This window comes from Carcharodon carcharias, chromosome 9 (genome assembly GCF_017639515.1).
Source record: "Carcharodon carcharias isolate sCarCar2 chromosome 9, sCarCar2.pri, whole genome shotgun sequence".
NCBI lineage: Eukaryota > Metazoa > Chordata > Chondrichthyes > Lamniformes > Lamnidae > Carcharodon > Carcharodon carcharias.
This window is the reverse complement of record NC_054475.1, coordinates 15,591,794-15,611,208: the sequence shown is the minus strand read 5'-3', so window position 1 is coordinate 15,611,208 and position 19,415 is coordinate 15,591,794.

Below are 19,415 nucleotides of genomic sequence, written 5' to 3'. Positions count from 1 at the left end.
CCTGACAGTTCTAGTATCTCATCCTTCAGATGTTGGTACTTGTGTTCTTTCTCGGCCCAAGCTTTCTCCAACGATTTGTCATTGTACTCGAAACGCACTGTGACATCCACCACCGCTACTTCTCCATCCTTGACGAGAATCAGGTCTGGCTTCCGGAGGGACCCGTCCTTCCCAAAGAGTCTCGGTTCCAAGTGAGATGTCCAGCCGTACCTGGAGATAAACTGCTGCAAGCGGTCCAGGATTTTGTTATGTCGTTTTGATTCGAGCGTTTTTAACGAACGGCCAGTTGCCGGAGATGTGAGCCAGTGATTCGAACAGGGCCTCGCACCAACTGCAGGATTTGTTTGCGTGTTGTCTGCCTCGGTTTGAGGTGGATCTCGTCGGATAGCGATTACACCGCAGTAGTAAGCTGTTAATGAGTCTGGACTGTTTAATGTTAAAACAGGTTTTGATGCAGGAATTAGAGGCGTAGTCATTTCCGTAATACTTGATGCCCGTTCCTTGGCATTGGATTCCGGTCCACTTTAAATATTCAACCTCCCTCCAAGCCGCGTATCTGTTGATGGGTTTCGGTCTGGACGTTTGGATAGTATCCATCCATCCCATAGTGATACCAACTTCATCCGTGCCATTTCCTTCATGTGCCCCTCTTGGACCCCCATTGTCCTTGAGGTTCCTCAGGGAGTCGATTGTTTGTTTATTATCAATGTCACTGAATTCAAATGAGGCCTTTATCACCGCGGCTGGTGAGCTCTCCAACGACTCTAGTTTCCAGATAATGGCGGACGGAATCTGGACTTCAAGTCTCGGCAAGGCTAGACCTCCATTCCGGTTACTGCTGTATAGTATTCCATCCGTTGTATGCGGTGGAAGGTGGAGGATTTCTTTTGTGGCCTTCTTGATATAGTGATCCAGTTTAACCAGTCTGTTCTGTGAGACCTCTGCGAGGATTAAGTGAAAATAGATTCTGGGAATCATGTGTGTTTTAAAGATTTCGATCCTTTGGATAGGCCGAAGTGCTGTCTTCTTCAGATTCTCTATCCACATACTGATTTTGGATCCCCATTCCTCCTCAGTTACCTCCACCCAGGGGTCGATTCTGGCACCCAGATATTTCTCCGTCTCTCCTGGTGGTGTGTAAGAGATTGGACCTCCTCTCAGCTGCCAGTTCGCTCTACTGTTGTGCAGGAATCTCTTCCTTTTGTGGATGAAGTGGAAGCCCTTTGTCTTCCCAGCATTCATCTCCAACCCCGTCTTTTGGCAGAAGTCCTGTAGAATGGCCAAGTTCTTGGTCATGCCGGCATGGGAGTCACTGAGCAGAGCAATGTCGTCAGCGAACGCCAGAGCTGAACAACTCATCTGTGTTCCCCGAAAGGGCAAGTGGATGCCCAACTGTGCTTCCTGTAGGGAGAAGATCAGAGGATCCATCGCGATATAAAACAGTATAGGTGATAACGCGTCACCCTGTTTGACCCCTCTCGTGATGTTAATGGGTTTTGTTCTACCGTCTTTACATTCAATGTATGTCTTTGTTTCCTATACAGATCTGTTATCGTGGTTATGAATGATTTGGGCAGCCCCACTCTTTGAAGTGCCTTCATGAGCATTTTATGCCCTACGGAATCGAACGCCTTAGCCAGATTCACAAAGACAACGGCCAGCTCTCTCCTGTTGCATTTCGCCCCTTTCATGATATTATTGAGAATCGTGATGTTCTCATTACAACTAGGAGTCGTCACCAGAAACCCTTTCTGCCTGGGGTTGATCTGGACTGCTTCACTTAAGCGTTTGGCGATGATCTTAGTAAAGAGCTGTAATAAAATCGGGCCGATCGTTACTGGCCACCAGTTGTCTATACTTTTAAGTTTCTCGGCGTCATCTGTCTTGAGAATGAGAACTGTACGACTCTTTCTCAGCACCCGAGGGATGGAACTGGACATGAGCCAGAGGGTGAAGAGGCGTGGAATCCTGTCTTCAAACTCCACCTGGATGTCACTGATGTTTTCCCACTTCATCCCATCAGGACCTGCTGCCGTGTTCTTATCCATGCCATGTATCGCCTGTTCAACCTCTTCCTTACTTATGGGCTCTTCCAAAGAGTCGTAGCCTCTCGTTCCCTGGTATGGTGCAAACTTCTGAAGGTTTGCTTTGTTATTGGGTTTGGAAAGTTTTTCTGTAAAACTCTCCTCTAGTTCAGCTTTGCTGAGTGGATATAGCAGGGTGGACGGTGCACCCATGATTTGACGTGCTATTTTCCTTCTGTCAGTCTTATATGCCAACTGTGTAGATTTAAAATGTGCTTTTTTAGCTGCCCACTTTTTCTTTGCCTTTGTGTTTCTGTTTCCGTCTTTGGGGCAAGCTACTGTATTCCTGGACCGCTTGCCAGTTTGATCAACCTTCCTTTCATTCAGCGTCGCATCTGTGATGCTTCCCAGCAGGCCGATGGCCAAGGCTCTCGTTTCAGGATCATCGGTTACAATCATCGGTTCCTCAGCTGATTTCAGCTGATCGTCCAGATCCCTGTATCTCGGGATACTGGCTGGGGGGGGGTCGCACATTCCTTGCCGTTCGGGGACCGATCCCTGGCACCACCTCTGCGTCATCCCCATTCTTGTGGAGTTTCCATTTCCAAAGCACCTTCCGTCTGGCTGCCTGGCTGCCTTGCGATGTCGGTGAGCTCGTTGACTTTTGCTCTGCTTTCAGGAGACATCGTCTCTTAGAACCAATCTGTCTGTTTGTTTTCGATGTAAGTTGGACTGCAATCTTTTCATTAATATCTGCCCAGCCTTCGTACCGCTTTGCCAATTCTATGAGGAGGTCCGTTTCCTCTTTCGTACGTTTGTAATTTCTCTGGCCACTGATGTCTGGTCAATATCTATGACTGGTTTCTGGCTACAAAAGGTCATGATGTCACAATTACTTTGAGAAAGCTTGCTTTAATGATATGGTTCTCAATCATCATTGAAGTACTGAAAGCGTAGTCACTGTTATAATGTTGGAAACAGTGCAGCCATTTTGCACACAGCAAGATCTCACAAACAGCATCGAAATAAATGGCCAGTTCATCTGTTTCAGTGACGCTGAGCAATAAAAACCCTATCAGGGCACCAAGGGCAAACTCCCAGCCTTTTTTTGGAAATAGTGCCAAGGGAACTTTGATGTCTCACCTGACAGAATAGGTGGGTTTAATGTGGGACCTCTGACAGTGCAGTTCTCCCTCAGTACGATACCAAAAAACGTCAGCCTGGATTTAATACTCAATTCCCTAGTGTGAGCCCATGGCCATCTGACTCAGAGAGTCAGAGTGCTACCCACGAAACAACTTTTTAATATCTTAAAACATAACTTCCAGCAAATGCTAAACACGGACCTGCAAAACCACGTAGCATTCCTGATCTGTGCCTGTGGCATGGCAGACTTTTTGAGAGGCAGACACTAATGGTTAAAGAGTTTCTTTCCATTGGTTTCACTTGAAGCTTTTATTCCTACCTGGCTGCAAATGTGTCAGTCGCACTGACTCTTTATTGAGGGCCAAAGGTCAAAGCCAGACTATCACCAAGGTGGGGAAGAGCAACAATGAGGAGAGGTCAATCAGAAACTAACAATTAACTGATGCTAAATTTCGATTTGAAAATAAAGAACGTGAAGATTAAAAAACGGAGTGAATTAAACTGATAAACTTTGTTATTCATTGTTTGTGATGTGCAGTTACATACAAGGAGCTGCAGGTGGCGATCCTGCTCTCTCAGTAGCGGAACTTTTCCCGTCAGGAGTGGGTACAGCCAGTCTCCATGGCTCGATAGTGCTCCTGCCTTGGAAACAGATCATTGATCTCTCCAAACAATCTCAGCCTGTGGAGACTGGATCTGAATTCTGGGTTGACGTGCAGGGAGATCCTTGTATTTGGTGGATTTGAGTGGTCTCATCAGATGGATTGCAGGAGCCCATGTAACTCTCCTGCTGTGTAGGTTTAACTCTGCGATGGTTGGTGGGGGAAGATGCTCTATGAGGAGTGTTCACAGCACAGCCCGTTAGACTGCAATCCTTTCACAACTCAATGCTTAAGACATGAAAACAAGAACTTTGATCCCCCCTCCCCCGCCCCCCTGTAATTACTGACACAGTCCCCAGGGACACCCTGTAAATACTGACACATCCCCCGGAGACCCCCCTGTAAATACTGACACAGTCCCTGGGGAACCCCTGTAAATACTGACACATCCCCCGGAGACCCACTGTAAATACTGACACAGTCCCCGGGGACCCCTGTAATTATTGACATAGTCCCTGGGGAACACCTGTAAATACTGACACACCCCCCGGAAAACCCCTGTAAATACTGACACACTCCCTGGGGACCTCCCATAAATACTGACACACTCCCCGGGGACCCCCTGTAAATACCGACAAGCTCCCCGGGGACCCCTGTAAATACTGACACACCCCCCGGGGACCCCCTGTAAATACCGACACACCCCCCGGGACCCCCTGTAAATACCGACACACTCCCCGGGGAACTCTGTAAATACTGACACACTCCCCAGGGACCCCCCCTGTAAATACTGACACACTCCCCGGGGTCCCCCCCTGTAAATACTGACACACACCGTGGGGACCCCCTGTAAATACTGACACACTCCCCAGGGACCCCCCCTGTAAATACTGACACTCTACCCGGGGACCCCCTGTAAATACTGACACACACCCCGGGGACCCCCTGTAAATACTGACACACTCCCCGGGGACCCCCTGTAAATACTGACACGCTCCCCGGGGTCCCTCGGTAAATACCGACACAATCCCCGGGGACCCCCTGTAAATACGGACACACTCCCCGGGGACCCACTGTAAATACCGACACACTCCCCGGGGTCCCTCAGTAAATACCGACACACTCTCCGGGGACTCCCCTGTAAATACCGACACACTCCCCGGGGACCCCCTGTAAATACCGACACACTCCCCGGGGACTCCCTGTAAATACCGACACAATCTCCGGGGACCCCCCTGTAAATACCGACACGCTCTCCGGGGACTCCCCTGTAAATACCGACACGCTCCCCGGGGACCCCCTGTAAATACCGACACACTCCCCGGGGACCCCCTGTAAATACTGACACACTCCCCGGGGACCCCCTGTAAATACTGACACACTCCCCGGGGACCCCCTGTAAATACTGACACGCTCCCCGGGGTCCCTCGGTAAATACCGACACAATCCCCGGGGACCCCCTGTAAATACGGACACACTCCCCGGGGACCCTCAGTAAATACCGACACACTCCCCGGGGTCCCTCAGTAAATACCGACACACTCTCCGGGGACTCCCCTGTAAATACCGACACACTCCCCGGGGACCCCCTGTAAATACCGACACACTCCCCGGGGACTCCCTGTAAATACCGACACAATCTCCGGGGACCCCCCTGTAAATACCGACACGCTCTCCGGGGACTCCCCTGTAAATACCGACACGCTCCCCGGGGACCCCCTGTAAATACCGACACACTCCCCAGGGACTCCCCTGTAAATACCGACACACTCCCTGGGGACCTCCCATAAATACTGACACACTCCCCGGGGACCCCCTGTAAATACTGACACACTCCCCGGGGAGCCCCCGTAAATACTGACACACTCCCCGGGGATCCCCTGTAAATACTGACACACTCCCCGGGGATCCCCTGTAAATACTGACACACTCCCTGGGGACCTTCTGTAAATACCGACACACTCCCTGGGGACCCCCTCTAAATACTGACACACTCCCCGGGGATCCCCTGTAAATACTGACACACTCCCCGGGGATCCCCTGTAAATACTGACACACTCTGAGGGAGAGCTGCAGAGATGGAGGTGCTGTCTTTCAGGTACCACATTAAACCAAGGCCTCATCTGCCTTCATGGATGGACATCAAAGGTCCCCCTGCACTATTTCAAAGAGGAGGCAGGGAGAACTTCTCAATGTCTTGATCAATATTCATTCCTGAACCAATACCTAAGAATGATGATCTGATCAGTTATCTCAATGCTTTTTATAGGAGCTTGCTGTACACAAATTGGCTGTCACGTTTCCTACAACGACTATACTTCAAAATGTTCATTGGTTGCAAAGCACCTCATGATGCTCCAAAATAATATATAATTGCAAGTTTTTCTTGCACAAAAACACATTTTACAATCATCTCTCTAGCCAGGGGAGCTCATTAAAATAATTAAGTGTAGAGGGAGCTTTACTCTGTACCTAACCCCTTGCTGTACCTGTCCTGGGAATGTTTGATGGGGACAGTGTAGAGGGAGATTTACTCTATCTAACCCCGTGCTGTACCTGCCCTGGGAGTGTTTGGTGGGGACAGCCTAGGGGAAGGTTTATGAAGTATTGCATCTGTGCTGCACTAGCCCTGGTGAGAGCCTTACAATGATTGCAATTCTCTGTAGAAGTGGCTGTGATAATTTCACCTGGAGAGTTTGCATCAATGGGAAAGTGAAATCATGGGAGAACACACTCCCACTCACTGCTTGTTACTACAGATCTTGGGTGTTGTGCAAAGCCATTGCCTTACCAACCTCATATTGTACTTTTACAAGCGTGGCATGGCCCAGATTATTTCTTGTGTCTACTCACAGATCACAATGACATATAAGCCACACTCCTCATAATTGGCTGATCTGATTGCGGTGTCAACGCTACTTTCCTGCCCACCCCGATACCCTTTGGTTCCTTTGTTAGTCAAGAATCTATTGAACTCTGAATGACCCTGCCTCCATCACTCTCAGGGGAAGAGTTCCACAGACTTACAACCCTCAGAGAAAAAAATTCTCCCCATTGCAGTCTTAAATTGGAGGCGCCTCATTTTTAAACTGTTTCCCCTACTCCTGGTGTCTCACACAAGGGGAAATGTCCTTTCAGTATTCACTCCGTTAGGTTTCCTTAGGATCTTATATGTTTGTAATAAGCTTGCGGTGCAGGGCGAGTTTATTTTAAGGAACAGTAATCTTTATTTATTTACACAGCTCTTGATGAAGCTACATGCTCTTTCCCAGACCAAGGCTAGAAAACAAGATTAACAATGATTAGGGCTGATTCATCAGGTCACATGATTCCCATAACAGAATGATAGGTTTAACTTACAATTACTACAATGTTTCAATAAAATCACCTCTCATTCTACTAAACTCCAATGGATACAGGGCCAACATATCCAACTTTTCCTGATAGGATAACCCCCTCATCCCAGGAATCCATCGAGTGAGCCTTCTTTGAACTGCTACTAATGCAATTATGTCCTTTCTTAAATAAGGAGACCAAAACTGTACACAGTACTCTCACCAATGCCCTCATCATTTCCCTTGCAATAAATGACAACCTTCTATTTGCCTTCCTAATCTTTTGCTGTACCTACATACTAACATTTTGTGATTTATGTACCAGGACACCCAGATCCCTCTGTACCTCAGAGTTCTGCAATCTCTCTCCATTTAGATAATATGCTGCTGTCAGTAAGATATAATAATTTTATTGGAATCTATTGTAAAATATTGTGTGTGTATATATATATATATAGAAAGGGATTTAAGAAGGGGATATAGTTTAAGTTATAGTGTTAGAAGTTAGTAGTTCATATCTTTTTCTTTTTCTTTTGCCATTGGTTAATGACAGTTTGTTCAATAAACAGTTAATTACTTAGCTAGGAAGGCAGAGATAATCGAAGAGATGGCACAGGATTTGAAATTGAAAGGAATACCCAAGAAACTGAGTTCACCAAGGGGAGGTTCATTGGAATGGGCTCGAATTTCACCTGCAAATAAAAAAAATTGGAACCGGAGGCAGAAGAAAGGGAAAGAGAAAGTGCATTCCATAGGGACCAGGCAGAAAGGGGAGAGAAAGAAAAGGAACGAGAGAGAGCATTTCGAAAGGCGTTAGAAATGGCGAGGTTAGAAATGGAGAAACAAACTTGAACAGAAGGAGAAAGAGAGAGAATCCCAGTTTAAAATGCTGGCAGTTAAAAAAGAGACACCAGTAGGTGAGGCAGGACTTATTTCCAGACCAGAAACCAGTGGGGAAATATTTAAATTTGTACAAGGTCTTCCAAAATTTGAGGAAAGGGATGTTGAAGCATTCTTTATTTCATTTGAGAAGACAGCTAAACAGATGGACTGGCCAAAGGAAACCTGGACATTGGCCATGCAGAGCAAAATGACAGGTAGAGCACAGGAAATTTATGCTTCACTTTTAGAGGAGGCTTCTAGGGATTATGATGTAGTGAAAAAGGCCATTTTGAGTGCATATGAGTTGGTCCCTGAAGCATAAAGACAAAAGTTTTGAAATTTAAGGAAACAGCCTAGGCAAACTTACAGCGAATTTGAAAAAATTAAGCAAAATAGTTATGACAGGTGGATATGAGCATTAGGAATTGAAACTACCTAGGATGTTCTCAGAGAGACCATTCTCTTGGAAGAATTTAAAAACTCTTTACCTTCGGTAATAAGAACCCAGGTTGAAGACCAAAGGGTTGCAACTGCTAGACAGGCAGCAGCAATGGCTGATGATTATGAGCTGATCCATAAATCTAAAGTTTTTCTATCACCCCCATAAATTTGAAAAGGATAGAAAGTGGGAGAGTGAAAGGAAGGCAAGTAGCCAGGGTAAAGAATGGATATCTGGGAATACCTTGAGATCTCCTCCCCAGACCAGGAAGGAAGGTACTGAGGTTGGAGGTGAAACTCGAAGCCTAAGTGTTTCCATTGTAATAAATTGGGGCACATTCGTTCAGAATGATGGAAGTTGCGAAGGAAGCCCATGGGACTTATTGGAGTTCGTAAGAGTGAGTCTGAAAAGGGAACTCAAAAAGAAAATGCTACAGATCAAATTGTAGCTTTAAATACAAATAAAGGACTAGAGGTAACCACTGCTGTGAATGCAGGTGAAGTGAATAAGATAGATGAGAGATATAAAGTGTTTTTGTCTAAAGGAAAGATAACCCCTTTTTCATTAAATGATGCAGCTAAACCTATAACTATATTAAGGGACACAGGAGCTACTCAAACTCTCTTGCTGGAGAAGGACCTAGTTTTCCCTCCAGAGAGTTCAATGAAAGGTAAAGCATTGGTAAATGGGATAAGCAGAGAGAATATCCCGTTTCCATTGTACAAAGTGCAACTGGAGTGTGATTTGTTGTCTGGATCGGTGGTTGTAGGAGTGGTTAAGAAATTACCTGTGGGGAATGATTTGGCAGGAGTGATGGTTATAGCTTTGCCCATAATTATGGAAAGTCCAAGAAAGGCTAAAGTGACAGAGCAGTTACAAGAACAAGTTCCTGGTAGATTTCCATCATGCGTGGTGACCAAAGCAATGGCTAAACAAACTCCATCACCAGGGGTAAAAATAATGCCATGAGCAGATGTTTGAGTAGCCAACACTTTCTTTCAGGGTAAGGATAATTCAAAGTAAGTGTTTGGCAGGTCTTGATTAATTGAGGCTCAGAAAACAGATCCAGAGTTAAACAAGTTAGCACAGTCAGCTCACACTGAAGCTGAGGCAGGAGGAGTTCTGGAGTGCTATTACCTTAAAAATGGAGTTCTGATGAGGAAGTGGAGACACCCTCATGGACCTGTGGATGAGGAATGGACGGTTGTTCATCAGGTAGTGGTACCGCCCAAATATCGTAAGGATATATTGCGAGTAGCATATGAAATCCCTATGGCAGGTCATGTAGGAATATGGAAAACCCAAGCATAGATAACCAGGTGTTTTACCTGGCCAAAGCTTCACAAGAACGTAGTGCAATTTTGTAAAACGTGTCATACATGTCAGGTAGTAGGTAAACCTCAACATGTAATCAAACCAACACCTTTAATACCCATACCAGTTTTTGAAGAACCATTCAAGCTGGGTATTAGTAGATTGTGTAGAACCATTGCCCAAAATGAAAGCAGGACATCAGTATATCCTTACCATCATAGATATGACAACCCAATTTCTAGAAGCTATTCCTTTAAAGACAATTACAGCCAAGGTGGTAGTGGAAAAGTTAACTCAGTTTTTCACTCGTCATGGCCTACCAATTGAAATAAAATCTGACCAAGGTTTTAACTTCATGTCTAAAATTTTCCAGGGCATAATTAGCAATTGGAGTATCAAACAACTAAAATCTACCACCTATCACCCACAGACACAGGGAGCTTTAGAGAGATACCATCAGACTCTCAAAACCATGATTAAGACCTTTTGCCATGAATACCCAAAGGATTGGGACAGAGGATTAGATTTCTAACTATTTGCTACCAGAGATTCTCCAAGTGAATCTACTGGATTTAGTCCATTCGACTCGATTTGTGGTCATGAAATAAGAGGCCCATTAAAAGTGATTAAAGAAAAATTCCTATAGCAGAAAGATAAATCCTCCATGTTGGATTACGTGTCCATATTTCTAGAAAGATTCACAGGAGCATGTCAAGTAGCATGAGAGCATTTCAAAAATTCCCAAGCCAAAATGAAAGAATGGGTTGACAAACATGCTACAACTAGAACGTTCCAAGCAGAAGAAGTATTGGTATTACCACCTTTGCATGGTGAACCCCTGAAAGTGAAACTCAGTGGCCTCTATAAGATAGTTAGGAGGGTCAGTAAAGTGACTTACCTGATAGATACTCCTGAGCATAGGAAGAAGAAACTGTTATGTCACATAAGCATGTTGAAGCAATATTATCACAGAGTTGATAAGACAGAACAAGTGTGCCAGGTGGTAGGAGTAGTGGAGGATGACAGAGACAGTAAGGGCAGGGTAGAAGGAGTAGATGACAATTCCCAAAGCGAACCTCTTATAATTCGACTAGCCAATACGACAATACTGGGACAGTTGGACACAGTGTTTTCATATTTAGAGGCAGGACCAAGGAAAGAACTAATAAGGTTACTTAGGAAGTATAAGGGAATTTGTAGGGATACTCCTGGTTGTACTACATTGGTTAAACATAATGTGGACATAGGAGACTCAGTGCCGATAAAACAACATCATTGTCGGTGGAGCCCAGAGAAAACAAGCTCAGTTAGAAAGAGATCCAGTATATGCTAGACAACCGATTGATTGAGCCTAGCCAAAGTGACTGGAGTTCACCGGTAGCATTGTTTCCTAAGCAAGATGGATTCACTAGATTTTGTATAGACTACCAGAAAGTGAATGTAGTAACGAGGACAGATTTGTACCCAATTCCTCGGTTAGAAGATTGCATTGATAGGGTTGGCAGTGCCTCATTTCTTTCTAAAATTGATCTATTGAACGGGTACTGGCAAATGCCATTAGCATCAAGGGCTAAAGAAATATCCGCCTTTGTTACACCAAACGGATTGTATCAATGTCGAGTCATGCCATTTGGGTTTAAAAACACCTCAGCAAAATTCAGAGATTTATGAATCAAGTCGTAGCTGAAGTACCTAACTATGTAGTTTATTAAGACGATGTTGTCATATATAGTAACACCTGGGAAGAACATGTAAAGCAATTAGAGGACCTGTTTAAACAATGGCAATTGACCGGCTTAGTCATAAATCTGGCCAAAAGTGAATTTGCAAAAAGGTAACTTACCTAGGTCACACCGTAGAACAAGGGCAAGTGTTGCCAAGAATAGCAAAAGTGAATGCTTTAATAGAATTACCCATTCCTAAACTAAATGAGAAATCATGAGGTTTTTGGGAATGTGAGAGTTTTTCTAGGAAGTTTGTGCCTAACTTCAGCACAATAGCTGTACCTCTCAGCAATTGGTTAAGAAAACAGGCAAAAGTGGTATGGTCAGCAGAATGCCGAGCAGCCTTTGAAAAGCAGGAGGCAATCTTCATAAATGAACGAGTGTTGACCGCTCCTGACTTTACCAAACATTTTAAAATGGTGACTGATGCTAGCAACTTGGGGGTAGGTGCTGTCCTATTACAAGATGATCAACTCGGGATGGAGAAACTGATGCGGTACTTTTCCAAGAAACTAAATCAATATCAGAAGAAGTACTGTACAGTAGAGAAAGAAACTCTAGCAGTGTTGTTGTCTCTTCAACACTTTGAAGTTTATGTCCGACATGATAACAAAGAAACACTAATCTACACTGACCATAATCCGCTGGCGGTCATTGAAAAGTTTAAAACTTGAAATGCGAGACTGTTTAGATAGAGTCTATTGTTTCAACCATTCAATGTAAAGATTGTTCACATTACCGGTAAAGATAACGTGATCGTGGATGCATTGTCCTGGGTGTAAAATACTAAAATAAGTACATGTACGACAGATGTCAGGTAGAAAATACAATGGAGAATCAGGCTGAATAAAGGAGGACCAGAGTAAAAGTGAAGAAATAAATTAGCAAGGAGAGAGCATGAAGAGAGGTTGGCAGCAAACATAAAAGGCAATCCCAAGGTCTTCTATAAGCATGTAAGCAATAAAAAGGCAGTGAAGGGAAGAGTAGGGCTGATTGGGGACAAAAAAAAGGGGACTTGCACGTGGAGACTGGAGAAATAGCTGAGATGTTGAATGAGTACTTTGCATCTGTCTTTCCAAAGGAAGAAAAAGTGCTCCCCAGGTCGAGGTGAGAGAGGAGATAACTGGTACATGAGAAGAACTTACTATTGAGAGGAAGGAGGTGTTGGAACTTTACTTAAAATAGATATGGTACCACGGCTGGATGAGATGCATCCAAGGGTACTGAGGGAAGTGAGAGTGGAAATTGCAGAGGCATTAGTGATAATCTTCCAGTCTTCCTTAGACAGGGGAGGTGTCAGAGGACTGGAGAATTGTGAATGTTACACCCTTGTTCAAAAAGGGGCGCAGGGATAAAGTTGAAAACTACAGAACAGTCAGTTTTTACCTCAGTAGTACGGAAACTTCTGGAAACTATAGTACAGGGTAAAATCAATAGCACTTAGACAAGTGGAGGATAATTAAGGAAAGCCAGCAAGAATTTATTAAAGGAAAATCATGCTTAAACTAACTTGCTGGAGGCTTTGAGGTGGTAACAGAGAAGGTTGATAAGGGAAATGCTGTTGATGTGGTGTATATGGATTTTCAAAAGGCATTTGATACAGTGCCACACAACAGACTTGAGCAAAATTCTAGGTCATAGGAAAAAAAGGGAAAGTAGGCCCTTGGATAAGAAATTGGCTAAGTAATAGGAAATAGAGTGGTGATAAATGGCTGTTTTTCCAGACTGGAGGAAGGTTTTTAGCGGAGTTCCTCAGGGGTCAGTGTTGGGACCCTTGTTCTTCCTGATATATATTAATGACCTAGACTGTGCTGTACAGGGCATGACTTCAAAATTTTCAGATGATACCAAGATTGGAAAAGTTGTCAACTATGATGGGGATAGTCTTGAACTTCAAAAGGACAGACATTTTGGTGGATTGGACAGATAAGTGGCAGATGAAGTTGAATGTAGAGAGGTATGAGGCGATTCTTTTGGCAGGAAAATTATGGTAAGACAATATAAAATAAAGGGAGAGCCTCTAAAGAAGCTGCAGGAGCAGAGGGACTTCGGTGTATATGTTCATATGTCATTGAAGACGGCAGGGTAGTTCGAGAGAGCAGTTAAATCATATAGTATATTATGCTTTATTAAGCTATGTCTCTTTATGGGGTATGTGGAACATTCCTTGTTCCAGTCCTACTCCGGCCCCCTTCCACAACTCTTTCTCTGGTACATCGATGATTACTTCGGTGCTGCTTCATGCTCTCGTCGGGACCTGGAAAAATTTATTAATTTTGCTTCCAATCTCCACCCCTCCATCATTTTCACATGGTCCATCTCTGACACTTCCCTTCCATTCCTTGACCTCTCTGTCTCAATTTCTGGTGATAGAATGTCCACCAATATCCATTACAAGCCTACCGACTCCCACAGCTATCTTGACTACAGCTCCTCACACCCTGCTTTCTGTAAGGACTCGATCACATTCTCTCAGTTCCTTCACCTCCGTCGCATTTGTTCTGATGATGCTATTTTCAAAAACAGTTCCTCTGACATGTTCTCCTTCTTCCTTAACCGAGGTTTTCCACCCATGGTAGTTGACAGGGCCCTCAACCGTGTCCAGCCCATCTCCCGCGCATCCACCCTCACGCCTTCTCCTCCCTCCCAGAACCATGATAGGGTCCCCCTTGTCCTCACTTATCACCCCAACAGCGTCCGCATTCAAAGGATCATCCTCCGCCATTTCCGCCAACTCCAGCATGATGCCACCACCAAACACATCTTCCCTTCATCCCCCCTGGCGGCATTCCGTAGGGATTGTTCCCTCCGTGACACCCTTGTCCACTCCTCCATCACCCCCTACTCTTCAACGCCCTCCCACGGCACCTCCCCATGCAAACGCAAAAAATGCGACACCTGCCCCTTCACTTCCTCTCTCCTCACCGTCCAAGGGCCCAAACACTCCTTTTAAGTGAAGCAGCATTTCACTTGCACTTCCCTCAACTTAGTCTACTGCATTCGTTGCTCCCAATGTGGTTTCCTCTACATTGGAGAGACCAAATGCAGACTGGGTGACCGCTTTGCAGAACACCTTCGGTCGGTCCGCAAGCATGACCCAGACCTCCCTGTCACTTGCCATTTCAACACTCCACCCTGCTCTCGTGCCCACATGTCTGTCCTTGGCCTGCTGCATTGTTCCAGTGAAGCTCAACGCAAACTGGAGGAACAGCACCTCAACTTCCAACTAGGCACTTTACAGCCTTCTGGGCTGAATATTGAGTTCAATAATTTTAGATCTTGATCTATCTTGATCTCTCTCCTCCATCCCCACCCCCTTCCCGTTTCTTCCCCCTCCTTTTTGTTTTGTTCCAATAATTTATATAGATTTTTCTTTTCCCACATATTTCCATTATTTTTAAATGTATTTCCATCCATTGTTTATTTCTACCTTTTAGTATTCCCCCACCCCCACTAGAGCTATCTGTACCTTATCTGTCCTGTCTTCTACTCTTAATTAGCACATTCGTTTAGATAATATCACTGCCTTCAAAACCTCTTTGTTCTTTTGTCTGACAGCTTTTGGTTATCTCCACCTATCACTGGCTGCTTGTTCCGACACCCACCCGCGCCCCCCCCCAACCCCCTTAAACCAGCTTATATTTCACCCCTTTCCTATTTTTACTTAGTTCTGCTGAAGGGTCATGAAGACTCAAAACGTCAACTTTGCTCTTCTCCGCCGATGCTGCCAGAACTGCTGAGTTTTTCCAGGTATTTCTGTTTCTGTTTTTGTTTTATTAATAGGAGCATTGATTACAAGAGTCAGGAGGTCATATTAAACTTGTATAAGACAATAGTTAAGCATTATCTGGAGTACTGTGTCCAGTTCTGGACTCCATACTTGAGGAAGGATGTAAAGGCATTGGAGAGTACATAGAGGAGATTCACAAGAATGATTCCTGGGATAAAGAACTGTTGCTATGAGGCTAGGTTGGAGAGGTTGGGTCTCTTTCCCTTGGAGAAAAGGCTGAAAGGAGAGTTGATGGAGGTATTCAAGATCCTGAAGGGTGTGGACAGGCTAAATAGTGAAAAACTGTTCCCAGCCAAGCAAACATCAAGAACTAGAGAGCACAGATTCAAAATAATTGGCAAAAGGAGTAAATGTGATGCGGGGAAAAATTCTCTCACCCAGAGGGTGGTTGGAGTCTGGAACAAACTTCCAGAGAGGGAGGCAGGTTCGAGGTATTCAAAAGGGAATTGGATTGCTGCCTGAAAAGAATGTGCAAGGTTATGGGGATAAGGCAGGGAAGTGGGGCCAGGTGGAATGCTCTTTCAGAAAGCCAGCACAGACTCGATGGGCTGACTGGCCTCCTACTACACTGTAAAGATACCGATTTCACTGCTGTTTGTTGGACCTGGCTATGAGTACACTAGCTGCTGGAATTCAAATACATTAATTGCAATAGTGACCATACTTCACTGGCACTTCATGTTGAGGTTATGAAAGTCACTCTAGCAATGAAAGCTTGTTCTTCCTTTCCACCATGTTCAGCTATGCAGATAACAATGATTCAAGTGGACACGCTGTTAAGTAGAGATTGAGATCCACTTGTCAAAATGCACAAAAGGGAGGCAATAGCACAGTGGTATTGTCGCTGGACTAGTAATCCAGAGGCCTTGGGTAATGCTCTGGGGACCCAGGTTCGAATCCCACCACGGTAGAATTTGAATTCAATAAAAATCTGGAATTAAAAATCTAATGACCATTATCAATTGTTGTAAGAAGTCTTACCTGGTCTGGCCTACACGTGACTCTTAAATGCCCTCTGAAATGGTCTAGCAAGCCACTCAGTTGTACCAAACTGCTACAAAAGTTCCAAAAAAGGGATGAAACTGGATGGACCACCTGACATTGACCTTGGCACCAGAAACGGCAATGGCAAATTCAGCCCTGTCAAGCCTGCAAAGTCCTCCTTACTAACATCTGGAGTTAGTGTCAAAATTGGGAGAGCTGTCTCACAGACTAATCAAGCAACAGCCTGACATGGTTATTCACAAAATCATATCTTACAGCTCATGTCCCAGACATCACCATCCCTGGATATGTTCTGTGGCAAGGGTGCAGAATGTACTTTGGGTGGGGGACTTCAATGTCCATCTCCATCGCCAAGAGTGGCTCGGTAACACCATGACTGACCAAGTTGGTCGAGTCCTAAATGACATAGCTGTTAGACTTGGTCTGCAGCAGGTGAAGGAACCAACAAGAGGGAAAACACACTTGGCTTTATCTTCACCAACCTACCTGCTGCATATGCATCTGTCCATGAAAGTATTGGTAGGAATGACACTAATTGTGGAGATGCAGTCCCACCCTCACATTGAGGATACCCTCCGGCGTGTTGTGTGGCACTACCACCGTGCTAAATGTGATAGGTTTTGAACATATCTTGTAACTCAGGACTGGGCATCTTTGAGGTGCTGTGGGCCACCCGCAGCAAAAGAGTTGTACTTGAACACAACCTGTATCCTCATGGCCAGGTATATAGCCCACTTTACCATTAACATTAAGCCAGGAGATCAACACTGGTTCAATGAAGAGTGCAGGAGGGCATGTCAGGAGCAGCACCAGGCATACCTAAAAATGAGGTGTTAACCTGGTGACGCTATAACACAGGACTACTTGCATGCCAAACAGTATAAGCAGCAAGTGATAGACAGAGCTAAGTGATTCCCACAACCAGCAGATCAGATCTAAGTTCTGCAGTCCTGCCACATCCAGTCGTGAATGGTGGTGGGCAACTAAACAACTCACTGGAGGAGGAGGGTCCACAAATATCCCCATCCTCAATGATGGGGGAGCCCAGCACATCACTGTAAAAGATAAGTTTGAAGCATTTGCTACAATCTTCAGCCAGAAGTGCCAAGAGAATGATCCATCTCTGCTTCCTCCGGAGGTCCCCAGCATCACAAATGCCAGTCTTCAGCCAATTTTATTCACTCCACGTGATATCAAGAAACTGCTGAAAGGACTGGATATTGCAAAGGCTATGGTCCCTGGCAATATTCCAGCGATAGTAATGGAGGCTTGTGCTCCAGACCTCGCTGTGCCCCTAGCCAAGCTGTACAGCTACAACACTGGCACCTGCCTGGCTATGCGGAAAATTGCCCAGGTATGTCCTGTACACAAAAAGCAGGGCAAATCCAACCCAGTCAATTACTGCCCCATCAGTCTACTCTTGATCATCAGTAAAGTAATGGAAGAGGTCATCAACTGTGCTATCAAGTGGCACTTGCTTAGCAATAACCTACTCAATGATGCCCAGTTTGGGTTCTGCCAGGGCCACTCAGCTCCTAACCTCATTACAGCTTCAGTTCAAACATGGATGAAAGCTGAACTCCCAAGGTGAGGTTAGATTGACTGGTCTTGACATCAAGGCCACATTTGACCGAGTGTGACATCAAAGAGCCCCAGCATGACTGCTGTCATGAAGAGATTGTCTAAAATGTTATTGTAAATTATTTTTAAAAAAAGAGCTGAGTGGTGCGTGTGTATATATATGCTGGTCTGGGTATTAAGTGGGCACATTTGCATTTGTTGAACAAACCAATCAAGACTGTCAGTGAAATCTTGCACCTAGCTAGAAGACACCAAGCAATGTGTTTATTTTTTTCAGCTTACTAATAAAACTGGTGGAATGAAAGGATGTAAATTAAAAACAATGGATAATTTACATTCAAAGAAAAAGCTATGTAAGGCAAAGGCATTTAAGATCTAACCAGCCAGAAAGCCTGTAATTGTGCTTGCAAAGACCTCATTTTCAATTCCTAAGGTCAAATGTGCTTTGCCTTGGGTCTTTTAAAATCTATGAGTTTTACTGTTGCCTTAACAGGGTTGTAACTGAGAGTCAGATTAATTAGGGGATTCTTGTAGTTATTATAGTAGCAATTTTGTAGACATATATATGTGCTTACAATCTTTCTTGTATTAATAAATGTTTAATTTAGTTTTATAAAAAACCTCTTGAGACTCGGTCTTACAATTGAATTCAAAGCCTGCATCTTGAAACATACAAATTGCAAAAATGGATTACAGTTGTTTCAAGTTTCCCTTTGGGATTTGAGCAACTCAGCCCTTACCATTGGCTGTGTCATAATACTGGAATTAATGGGAATCGGGAGAAAACTCTCCACTGGTTGGAGTCATACCTAAAAATAAGGAAGATAGTTGTGGTTGTTGGCAGTCATCTCAGCTCCAGGGCATCACTGCAGGAGTTCCTCAGCTCAGCTATCTTCAGCTGCTTCATCAATGACCTTTCTTCCATCATTAGGTCAGAAGTGCGGATGTTTGCTGATGATTGCACAATGTTCAACACTATTTGCAACTCCTCAGAGACTGAACAGTCTATGCCCAAATGCAGCAAGACCTGGACAATATCCAGGATTGGGCTGACAAGTGGCAAGTAACATTCACACCACACAAATGCCAGGCAATGACCATCTCCCACAAAAGAGAATCCAACCATCACCCCATGACATTCAATGGCATTATCATCGCTGAATCGCCCACTATCACCACCCTGGGGGGTTACCATTCACCAGAAACTGAACCGGGCTAGCCAAATAAATACTGTGGCTACAAGAGCAGGTCAGAGGCTAGGAATCGTGAGACGAGTAACCCACTTCCTGATTCCCCCAAAGCCTGTCCACCATCTACAAGGCACAAGTCAGGAGTATGATGGAATACTTCCCACTTGCCTGGATGAGTGCAGCTCCCACAACACTCAAGCAGCTTGATACCGTCCAGGACAAAGCAGCTCGCGTGACTGGCACCACATCCACCGGCATTCACTTCCTCCACCACTGACACAGTAGCTGCACTGTGTACCATCTACAAGTTGCTTGCAGGAATTCACCAAGGCTTCTTAGACAGCACCTTCCAAACCCACGACCACTACCATCTAGAAGGGCAT